The sequence below is a fragment of the Mandrillus leucophaeus genome, unplaced genomic scaffold (genome assembly GCF_000951045.1).
Source record: "Mandrillus leucophaeus isolate KB7577 unplaced genomic scaffold, Mleu.le_1.0 Scaffold61, whole genome shotgun sequence".
NCBI lineage: Eukaryota > Metazoa > Chordata > Mammalia > Primates > Cercopithecidae > Mandrillus > Mandrillus leucophaeus.
The window spans coordinates 391,856-403,496 of record NW_012106586.1 but is presented as its reverse complement, the minus strand read 5'-3'; the positions used below and the strand labels follow the sequence as shown (position 1 = coordinate 403,496).

Genomic DNA, 11,641 nt, shown 5'->3' with positions numbered 1-11,641 from the left:
AGGTCATTATCAAGAGTCTAAGATAGAAAGATTATAAATGCAAGGATAATGCCCAAAAGGAGTTAATATCGTATAATTTTTGAATAGGTGAGTTTGAGAAAGAACAAAACAGATCTTTTAGAAATCAAATTTAATTCTAAGAACTCAAAGAATGAGTTATAATAGTTTAAAGTTATCTGTCTGATACTGACTTTGGTATACGACTTTGGGTTTCAATATTTTTCTAGACAAATTTCCACCACTTTGCTTTCAACAGTTCATTGAACAAGTATCTACAAAGCTTTCTGTTAGTGTTACGTCTTTTTTTTTCTTCCATTGGGATTTTTAAAAGTTTTTTTACTTTTACTGTTTTCCAGATTCAGAATGATTTTCATAAATTTGAATTGATTTATTCTGTTTGTGAGTCAGTGTCTGTTTTCAATTGAACTTGTCTTCAGTTCAATTAGAGAACTCTTGGCAATTGTTTCTTTAACCATTGTCTTCCCTACATTTTCTCTAGTTACTTCCACTGGGGCTTCAGTAAGATATATTTAGACCTCCTCATTCACCAGTCATGTTTTTTAAACTTAGCTTTATATTTCCACAGCTTTATCACTCTGCTGTTTTCTAAGATATATCTTCCAATAGACTAATTCTCTTTGCAGCTGTATGCAATCTGTCAGATACAGAGTAAGCCATCTTTCCAGTCTTCATGGGAGAGTCACCTGAGTGTCAGGGATGGTATTCTACCTGCCTTGGGTAAAGTCCTTTCTGGCCACAGGGCTTGCTGACTAGGGGCTTAGCAAACCTCTTATAGCACTTATGATGTCAATCTGAAAACTCCTGAAAAATTACTTTCCACAGTTTCAAAAACCGTCTTTCATAAGCCATGTCACCTAGCTCTAATATCCAGATAGGTAATTTCTTACTAGGTAACAAGCACCATCATGGTGCGTCATCCCTCTGAATGACAAGGTCACCTGTGTGAGAAGTCAATTACAACAATGTGACTAGGTAACCGTGACCAGTATCAGTTATGTGCACATAATAGGCAGTCAGTAAGTGCTTGTTGAACACATGAATGCATAGGGAGTGGGACTTACCCTACAGGTTGTGATGATACAGGTTTGTGCTACAGTAACAACAACAAAAAAAATGAGCTAGTGACAAATAACTGACAAGTGAAAGAAATTGGAGAGTCTAGAAACAAGCCCATACACACAGATCGTAATAAGGCAATGAAAAGTGAGAACTAAGACACATCCCGTCTATACAAGTTGCTCTTCCAGAAGGCGAACTGGCAGGGAAGGAGCAAGCTACTGTGCTGGTTAAATTCAGGCTGCCTATGTTACGCTAGTATCGAGAATGACTGCATGAGTTTTACCTCTATTTTCCTTCAAACTTCCAAGAAACATCTTATCTTGTGCTAATTAATGGCAGTAATTCTCAGTGTTTTCTGCCTCACTGTTTGCATCGTAACTTACATCGTTCTGAATGAGCTCCAACATTTCGGAAAGGAGGAGGAGAGGGGAGGTGCCTGCTCTAGGAGATGTGTGGCACAAAGAACACCATGGCAGATAAATTGGGAAAAGTATTTGCCTTAAAGATAGGACAAGGTTAATATCCTTAAAATATAAATGATCTCAACTCAGCAAAAATAGAAAAAATTCCAGTAAAACTCAAACAATGAATATGCCTATACATCAAAGAAACACACATGACGAATAAACATACCAAAAATGTTTAGCTTCACCCTGAATTAAAGAAATGCAAATAAACACCATCACTGCAGCAGTTTTCAAAGATTAAGGGAAATTTAAAAACTGATAATAGGTAATATTGGCCAGGTGATTGAAAAAGAGACATGCTGCTCCTCTGATGAAGAAAGTGAAAGTTAACATAAATCCCCCAAAAGATACTGGGCACTAAGTATCAAGAACATCAAACAAACAATAGTACTTCCAATTCTAGTAACCTACCCAAAGGAAACACCTAGAAATGAAAACTACAATTTGTGCCTAAAGATACTGAATTTGCCATTATCTGTACGGGGGCAAAACTGGACATTAAATGAAGGAGGATTAAAATTAGAGTAATTAATTCATCAAATTATTACAGTATTACAAAACCAGTATTTTGGGTATGTGACGTATGTTTGAAAAACATATAATAACCTAGGGAAATTCTAGTGATATAATGTTAAATGAAAAGTTAGAATACATACATATTAAAATATATACCATAGGAAAAATACTGCAAGGAAACTAAAAAATTATTAACAATTTCCTCCTAGAGTACACCTTTTTTCATTCAAAATAGTATTTCCCAAATTTCTTTTGTATTTTTTCAGATTTAGAGAATTGATATATTTCTTTTATAATAGTAAATTCAATAAATTTACCATACTCATCCCAACTTCATTACTGTATTCAGATGACCAAATAATTTCAAGAATACTTCTCCTTTGTCCTTTAGTCAAATTGCTCAGCACAGCACACAAAATATAGCTAAATAGATGCATCATAATTATCAATGTCATCAAAAGTTATAATCAGCATAATTCCCAAATTCACACATACCCTTATCACACACATACACATCTAGATTAAAAGGTCAACAAATCATTCTCTCTTCTTTACAACAGGATTGACTTTTAAAATAAAATGGCAAACTCTGCCATTTTAAAAAGTTCCCTACAAAATACACCAAACCAACAGAATAAATGCCCTTTAAGAATCTAACAGAACTGAAAAAAGAAAACACCTTTATTCAAACGGGCAAGTGACTAAAAGGGAAAAAAAATAAAATAAATAAATAAAACAAGCTCAAACCCACAGGCATACAAATGTTAGCTTACAAAACTGGTCTTGTTTTGATTTTTACTTCAGCTATAGGCTCATTTTAAAACACAGTTTTATATTTACACAAGTAGGCAATTCAGACAAACTTTTCTCATTGCTCTGTCCTGGTTTTTATCAGGTGCTCTCAGAAATCAGAAATCTAAAGCTTTTGTGGTGTCATTAGGTAGTATTTGACTAAGGAATAATATTAACATTCAGAAACATTAACGAGTTAGCAGAAACAAGACGCAGAATGGCAACTGAGCAAGACCAGCACTTACGGACACCTAGCCTCTTAACCAAGACCAGTTGTTATTTGGTACCAAATCTCCTCCAGTTCTTGGCATGATTTATACCTACCATCAATCTCTGACTTAGTGCCCAAATAGCTAATGGTTAAGTTAGTAGTTGGCTGCAATGAGAGCTGAGTTAATGTTAACAAAGAACTATATGGAGGAACTGTTGGATGCTCAGCTGTAACCCTGTGTCTGCTTCAGTATCCTATTACAGTGGCGCCTACTGTTTTCTTCTGTATCCTATTACAGTGGGCACCTACTGTTTTCTTCTGTGTCCTATTACAGTCGATGTCTACTTTTTCCTTGTGTACTCTGTTATAGTGGGCACCTACTGTTTTCTCGTCCATCCCTAGAACACTCCTCAGCTCCATGTGGTTGTGGTCCAGGTATCGGTCATGTGGGCACATCTCCAGTAACACAGGTGTGTATGTGGCACATACTGACCAATCAGGGTATATCAACAGTCCAGACATGGTGAATACCATTAGGAAGTCATGGGACACAAGCAAGCCAGTGTCGGTTGTCTCATAATTAATATGAATGCTCCAAGAGAGAAGCTGGCCTCTGCTATCAAAAGTTAATGGACCTAACACTGCAGTGCCAACATTCATCCCTTAGCCACTTGGAGAGAGACTGCCAGAGAAGAAATCAGGAAGAACGAAAAAAGAGGGAGAGAGGGTGAGAGTAGGGGAGAAATCCTAACAACATCATTTGAGATCCTAAATTCAGCACTAAGTTTCATCTTCACCTGAACTTCTTCGACTTGGGCTTCTGTCACTTGCATCTGAAACAGTCCTAGTTAATACACATAGCAAGAGGTGCAAAGGCAGGACGGCTTATGATGGTAAACCACGGAGTAAGAACACCTTCGACCAACATGATGAGTAATGCTTCCAACTATTTTTGACCTATTTTCCTTCCGCACCAAACAGGTCCTTCTAAAGAACACACAAGTCTTTAGATAGAAGGATGTGTTTTCAGAAGTTATTTTGCCATATTTAGCTTTGGCTAATATCAGTCAGAGGGATCACACAACCTCCTTGTTTCCAAATCCAATATTCACTTCCTATTTTATTTCTCTCACTTTTTAAAATTCATTTCACGGCCGGGCGCGGTGGCTCAAGCCTGTAATCCCGGCACTTTGGGAGGCCGAGACGGGCGGATCACGAGGTCAGGAGATCGAGACCATCCTGGCTAACACGGTGAAACCCCGTCTCTACTAAAAAATACAAAAAACTAGCCGGGCGAGGTGGCGGCACCTGTAGTCCCAGCTACTGGGGAGGCTGAGGCAGGAGAATGGCGGGAACCCGGGAGGCGGAGCTTGCAGTGAGCTGAGATCCGGCCACTGCACTCCAGTCTGGGCAACAGAGCGAGACTCCGTCTCAAAAAAAAAAAAAAAAATAAAAATAAAAAATAAAATAAAATTCATTTCACTCTTCATTTTATTTGAAATGGTTGGCTATTTCTTCCTTGAAAGCACTTTTTTTCTTAAAATCAGTATTCTCCTAGTTTTATCCTCTACCTTTCTGGACTTTCTCAGGCCCTTTCATAATCTTCTCTTTCACTCCGGCCTCTAAATGGTGGGTTTTGCCTGAACTGGTCTAGGACCATCTCTTCTCTTCCATCAATCTTTCAAGGTGATCCTATTCATTATCATGTAGTTAAATATTATTTATAGGCTGACGGTTCCCAAATTTTTATCTCTACCTAAAACATCTCTGAACTCTCTAATCTGATAATTGCCTGTTTGACATCTCCACTTGGTATTTCGAACTGAACTTGTTAAAAGGTAATTTAACTTTCAATAACTCTCCCCTCACCTCCTGAATTTCCCCCCTTCCCTTCTCTACTCCCATCTCAGTCCATGGCACCGGCCATGCCCAGCTGATCATCTCAGAAGCCTGAGTGCCATCACAATCCCTCTCTCTGCCACCTCACATCTACTTCATCAGCAAGCCCTGCCTGCCACATCCTGAGGATAGCTGTGCTCATCCTGGCCTCCCCATCTGCACTGCCCCTGCTTCACTCCAGCACTGGTGGTGCGGCCTCTTCGGGGTCTCCTCCACCCACTCTGCCTCTCTTTATCCAATCTCCACACGGCACCCAACAAGAGGACCATTGCTGCCCTGTTTAAAGTCACTCGTGGCTTCCCACTGCACGTCTGATGAAGCTTCACTCCATCTGGACCAGCCAGTCTCTCCAGCTCCATCTCACCTCACTCTGCCCTTCTCAGGAGCACCAGCCTTTCCATCCCTCAAACGGAATAAGCTTTCTCCTATCTTACAGTCTTTGCACACCTTGTACCCACTACTGGGAAAACTGGTCCATACCACCTGGCCACCACTCTGTCCTCCCGACCTCAGCTTTCCATAAACACCTGCTCTTGTCCCTTTTATCCTGTACAATCTGCAACTGTGTCCTGTTCGTTTCCTTCAAAGTTCCTTTTAGAACATAATGATGCATTTATTTGTTTTACTTTTTATTGCCTGGTCCTCATTAGGCTCACCTCCAGGAGGACGGGAAGGGTGTCTGTTTGTTTATTATATAACTGGCACCTAAAGTGGGGTCTGGCACATAGTAACGGCTCCGTTATACATATTTGTTAAAGGCAGGCAGAATAAAGTATATTCTCATCTACTGTATTGATCAAATAGACTTCCATGTTTAGGATATAGCATTACAATTAAAAACCTAAATTATTCTATCTTTACTCATACTTCATACATCTCTCATAACTGTTCTTTAATAAAGACCCTGCCAGCCGGGCACCGTGACTCATGCCTGTAATCCCAGCACTTTGGGAGGCCGAGGTGGGCGGATCACCTGAGGTCAGGAGTTCGAGACCAGCCTGGCCAACAGAGTGAAACCCCGCCTCTACTAAAAATACAAAAAATTAGCTGGGCGTGGTGGCAGGCACCAGTAATCCCAGCTACTCGGGAGGCTGAGGCAGGGGAATCATTTAAACTCCGGAGGTGGAGGTGGCAGTGAGCCGAGATCACACCATTGCACTCTAGCCTGAGCAACAAGAGCAAGACTCTGAGACTCCGTCTCAAAAATAAAACAAAACAAAACAAAATAAATAAAATAAAATAATAAAGACCCTACCAACTTCAATAGAAACAGCAGCATCCCTCAATAAGACCAAGCAGCCACTCGAAGTCAGCAGGGAGTGCTTCTACCAGAGGACACAACGTGAGTCCCAGTCATCTTCAAGCTGCTGCAATCACTTCACCTCCTCATACCGGATACCACTGGTGAGGACACGACGCACCATTCTGACAAGAATTGTCTGGGAAGAATATGTTTGTCACCTGGGCAGACCAGCAAGGCATTTGCTGGTATTCCTCTGGCCATTTTGAGAGCAAATGCTCAGCCATGTGTGAACCACAAGTGCACTGGGACTGGTTAGGGGTTGGTGACCAAGGCTAAGACCCCTCAGAGTTGAATGTCTGGGTCACCCCAAGGCTACTCAGACCAGCCAGGGTGTTAGACAAGAAAGAAGAGAATGCTGAATGGGTAGGTGAAGGCGGTGGGAGGGAAAAAGGATGGGTAAGTATCAGCTGCAGTCATGAGACCATGTGCATAAGGGGAGACGCTAGTTCCTGTCATTAATATTCCCTCAGCCTTCCCCCAGGAAAAGAGATCAATCAAACCCTCGGAGGAGCTGCTCCCAAATTAGGTAAACAAAGCAAGAGGATCTGAGTGATGCGAGGGGTGGACTCTGGTGCTGTGTCATGCCTGTCACCCTTCAGAACCAAGACACTCCTTCCTTCAGTTGTGGGAGTGATGGCTGATGATGAGAATGACTTCAGACTGCACTAAGCTGCCTCGCCCATGGCTGTGTTTCCCCACGAGAGGCACACTCCAGCGTTTTATCAGTGCACTGGATGAAAGCCCGGCCCCCTCCCCTGCAGGCAACAGCCCTGCATGACTCCAGTTCCGTGGCAGCTACAGTGTTATCCTACATCTCCTTCTGCCCACTTTGCCACCTTTGCTGTCCTACAGGGATTTTTTTTCAAGATGGGTTCCAATACATGGCACGCATGTCTCCAGCTTGGAGTCTCTTTCCCAGGGAACCTGTCTAAGCAATTGCTGTTGGAAAAATTGGAATTTAAAAGTGATCAGGGGCCGGGCGCAGTGGCTCCTGCCTGTAATCCCAGCACTTTAGGAGGCCAAAGCGAGCAGATCACGAGGTCAGGAGATCGAGACCAGCCTGGCCAACATGGTGAAACCCCGTCTCTACTAAACATACAAAAATAAGCTGGGGCGTGGTGGCGGGTGTCTGTCGTCCCAGCTACTCTGGAGACTGAGGCAGGAGAACTGCTTGAACCCAGAAGGCAAAGGGTGTAGTGAGCCAAGATCGCGCCATTGCACTCTAGCCTGGGCGACAGAGCGAGACTCCGTTTCAGAAAAAAAAAAAAAAAAAAATCAGCGATCAGGTACACTGATAGATTTCTCAGAACACTATTCAACTTTATCTATGTGAAAGTTGTCAGGATCAAAATGGTGTCACTAATGTTAAGAAAACTCTGACAAATAGAACCAGGGAAGATCATAAAGAGAAATTTTTTATGCTTATATGCTGATAAATTATCACAAAAGATTGCAAAAACCACAACCTTAAATACTTTCGTGAGGACATCTGCCTGCAATCTCATACAGATTTCATAATCATATCGATTAATTTCAGAACAACTGTGTAATCCTCATATTCCCACCGCAATGCTCTATTCACAAATGAACATCTTTTCTTTGGGAGCTTGCTTGTTATTTAGGTTGACACTATCTCATATCAGGTTCCCTGGAGGCAGCTTGAGATGCGGATTCTTGTTCAGGTGTTGTATTAAGGGAATGCTCTCAAGAGGAAGGCACCAGGCAATGAGGGAAGCCGGCTAGGTTACAAGAGGAGGCTGGGCAAGATGTGGGCTGAGGCCAAGGACACTTCTTAGAGAAGTCAGAGACAGAGAGAGAGAGAGATTGAGAGAGAGAGACACAGAGAGAGAGAGAGAGATTTAAAAAGACCCCCTTACTGGTCATCCAGAAACCAGTTCATTACATACTAGCCCTGTGAGGGGGACCAGCCTACACTGCAGTACCATTTATCCTGTGTAGACATGACTCTTAAATTTGATGTTATTTACAAAGGAGAACGGAGTTTAGAATATTCTTAAATTAAAATTACACACGAAGGCTGTGTTTAACCAAACAGCAAATAAAGTAGCCTGTAATCTATTTTATAAATATTTTGATTTTTATACTAAGCCTAAAATTTTTAAGCAAATCAACTATCACTGCCCCCCTCAAGAAAAAAAAAACCTTCAATTTGCCTAGTCCCTAAAAATTGCGTATAACTAAATTCTAACTCTGAAAAACATTCACACAATATTAAGTGAAAATTTTGAGAAAAGGAAGTTATTTCAATGTATCAATTATGCTGTGCTTCTTTTTAGTTACAAGACTAAATGCAAAAAGAAATTCCTGAGGTACGCTTAATTAAGTTTCTTATTAAACGTGGTATATATGTATTTTTCCTATGGCCTGACAGTTCATTTAAAAAGTTTCAGATGGCCTCAGGGCCATTATTCACTTCCACCCTTATTAGCACCTTTGCTTTGGGATATGAATGGGATGATTTAAAGTGACTTTCAAATGTTGCCAAAATACACACATTCAAATGCATTCCAGTATGGAGACAACACACTTGTATTGTTTCACCAAGGTTAACATTTTAGAGTATTTTGTATCAGCTGGGCATGGTGGCTCATGCCTGTAATCCCAGCACTTCGGGAGGCCGAGGTGGGTGGATCACTTGAGGTCAGGAATTCGAGACCATCCTGGCCAACACGGTGAAACCCCATCTCTACTAAAAATACAAAAATTAGCTGGGCATGGTGGCGGGCACCTGTAGTCCCAGCTACTTAGGAGGCTGAGGCAGGAGAATCATTTGAACCCGAAAGGTGAGGTTGCAGTGAGCCGGGATCGTGCCACTGCACTCCAGCCTGGGCGAAAGAGACAGACTCTGTCCTCCAAAAAAAAAAATAAATAAATAAAAATAAAGAGAGAATATTTTATATAAAGTTTTTGTTACAAGCTAAACTGTTGAACGAAAGGAAGATTTTCATGGGAAAGGAAAACAGTCACTTGCCTTTCTTTCCTTCATAGACCTTACCATTAGGGATAGGCAGGCGGCCACCGGGAATGCCAGGAGGGTTATTTGCATCCTGGAATGCACACGCCCCTTCTGAGCAGCCATGGCTGCGTGTAGAGAACTTTCTCCATAGAAACAGCAGAAGTAGCCTCAGCCTGGAGTCTTCTGCCTGCTTAGGGCTCCTTGCTGGTGCGCCTTCTTAGGGGACTGTGAGGAGCAGGTTCCAGCTCCTGACCAGTTACCGTCATTTTCCCGTCTTCCTGACTTCCCCGCTGTGTGGGGTCAGGATAAGAGGGTGCATTGAATGGTGATGACCGTGGAAGCTACTATTTACTAAGAAGTCAGAAACCTTCTGATGACGATGGAAGCTACTACTTACTAAGAAATCAGAAACTTTCTAATTGCCTTATATAAGCTAGATTTGATACTTGCTAAAATGGTAGCTGCTACAATGCAACTCCTGTCACCTTACAAATGAAGAAACTGAGACATATAGAAATGAAGTAATTCATACAAGGTCAAATGGCAGTCTGGCTCCATAGCCTAAACTTTTAATCATAGCCTCTTCATTGATGTTAGACTTTCCAGAGATGTTTCTCAAGTAAAATCAATTGAGCATTTTAAAAACAGAGTTGAACAAGTCACGAAGGTGAAGGTGGGTTTTAAGGTGCCCTTCACTGCCGCCTCCACTGTCCCTAATCCATTCTCCGTGTCAACTGCAGTGATCCTATCAAAGCACCCACGTGACTGCGCTGTTTTCCTTTTCTAGAGGTTCAAAGGTCACACCGGTGCTTAGGATGAAGCACAAATGCCTCTGGGCACAGCGAGCCCTCCTTTGTCCCGTTCCTCAGTGGTCCTACACACCAGTCATACTGAAGTTGAGTAGGCACTGAGATTTTCACAGATTCTGAGAAAAGTCTTGAGACCTTTACCAATCCACACATTACTAAATACTCCTGTACCAATGTTCCCGTAAAACTATCTACAGCATAACATAAACAATTACAAATGAAGCTGGAATCCGAAATGGCCAAAGTAGCAAGCGATGGATCCTGCAATCCTCATGAGAACGTCGTAGAGCTATCTGGCTCTGCAGTAGGTCTGGAGAAGAATAAAGCCAGACAGATGCTACAGAGGCTGAGAGAAGAGGAGAGAAGGAGGGAGGGAGAGAAAGGAAGGTATCATGAGGGTCAAGGCGGGTTCTGAAGGAGCAGGACAGTAGCAGAGTCATCCTCAGGATGCTATAGTTTCTCCCTTCCCACTAGGAAACCACAGCCCTGGCACCTCAGCTGAGAAGACGCAAGGGCTGTGATGAGGGAGTGGAGGGAGATCCTCAGGTCCTATAAATTATGCAAAACTGAACACACTGGGCACCCACTATAATTTATTATTTAATTTTTAATGCAATTTAATAACAACTTAGTTTAATGACTAGCAAGTACATTTTTTAAAGGACAATATGGCACAATTTCATTTTCGGCATTTTAACTGCAAGCTTAGCTGATATCTTTCGGACACCTGAATTTGTTAGTCCTTGGAATGCTATATCTAACTACATTGAAATGCTACTTTTCATTTGTCTTTGAAAGACAATCTGAAATGAATCCTAGAACCTAGAAAACGAACCCCAACTTGTAGCTCTACTTTTTAAATTCCGCAAAGGTGCCTCTTTGTACCTACAAAATGTTTGCAAGAAAATAAGCAAAAAATAAACAGTGTATTCTGTGGTTCATTTTGTACTGGTAGTTACTCCATCCTGCTGGCAAATCTTTCAGTCAGCTGAGTTATATTTTCCCTTATTATTTTTTTCTAAGCCTTCCTTTAAAAAAGTTGTGTTTGCTAGTTGTCATATTTTAATTTAGAAAACTCAGAGAAAGAACTCATAACTTCAGTAAGCTGAAGCATTAGCACATGTGTACTTTTACCCTACTTATGTTTATTTTTTCATACATATTTTGAGCAGCATTTTGTATCTTCCAGATTTGGGGAAAGAAACATTCTTCCCTTTTTCACTCCAAAAATAGCGAAGGAGTCAGGTTGCTATTTTGCTCTTGTTTTGTTTATTTCCAACTTATAAAACCACTGGACTTTTGTTGTCACTCATTTTAGTTTATTTCTTAGTGTCTACAACAAAACTATCAAGAAAATCTAAAGCAAATGTAATTCTACCACTAAAGTTTAACAGCAGAATTACAAGCAGGTGATCTTAAAGATGATACTTTGTCTAGATTAACTACAGGATATACTTCAATGCCCAATAATACAGAAATGCTACCTTTGGCATTCTACAAATTAAAAATATTAGAAATACAGGATTATGCTAAAACTACAGAGCATATTAGTAGTCAGAATAACTTAGTTGAAATGAGAATGCTATT

The 11,641-nt window shown here is 41.1% G+C and overlaps 1 protein-coding gene across 2 annotated transcripts in view; it reads right to left on the bottom strand.

Moving 5' to 3' along the window:
- The window catches only part of SGCG (sarcoglycan, gamma (35kDa dystrophin-associated glycoprotein)), a 90,209-nt gene that overhangs the window by 73,677 nt on the left and 4,891 nt on the right, over positions 1-11,641 (bottom strand). Inside the window, exon 2 of one of the 2 annotated variants that reach the window (XM_011999927.1) lies at positions 1,083-1,111. The exons of the other annotated variant lie outside the window; for it this stretch is intronic. The gene's annotated coding sequence lies outside the window, so the exon portion shown is untranslated. The remainder of the gene's footprint in view (positions 1-1,082; positions 1,112-11,641) is intronic. 2 annotated transcript variants of the gene reach the window in all.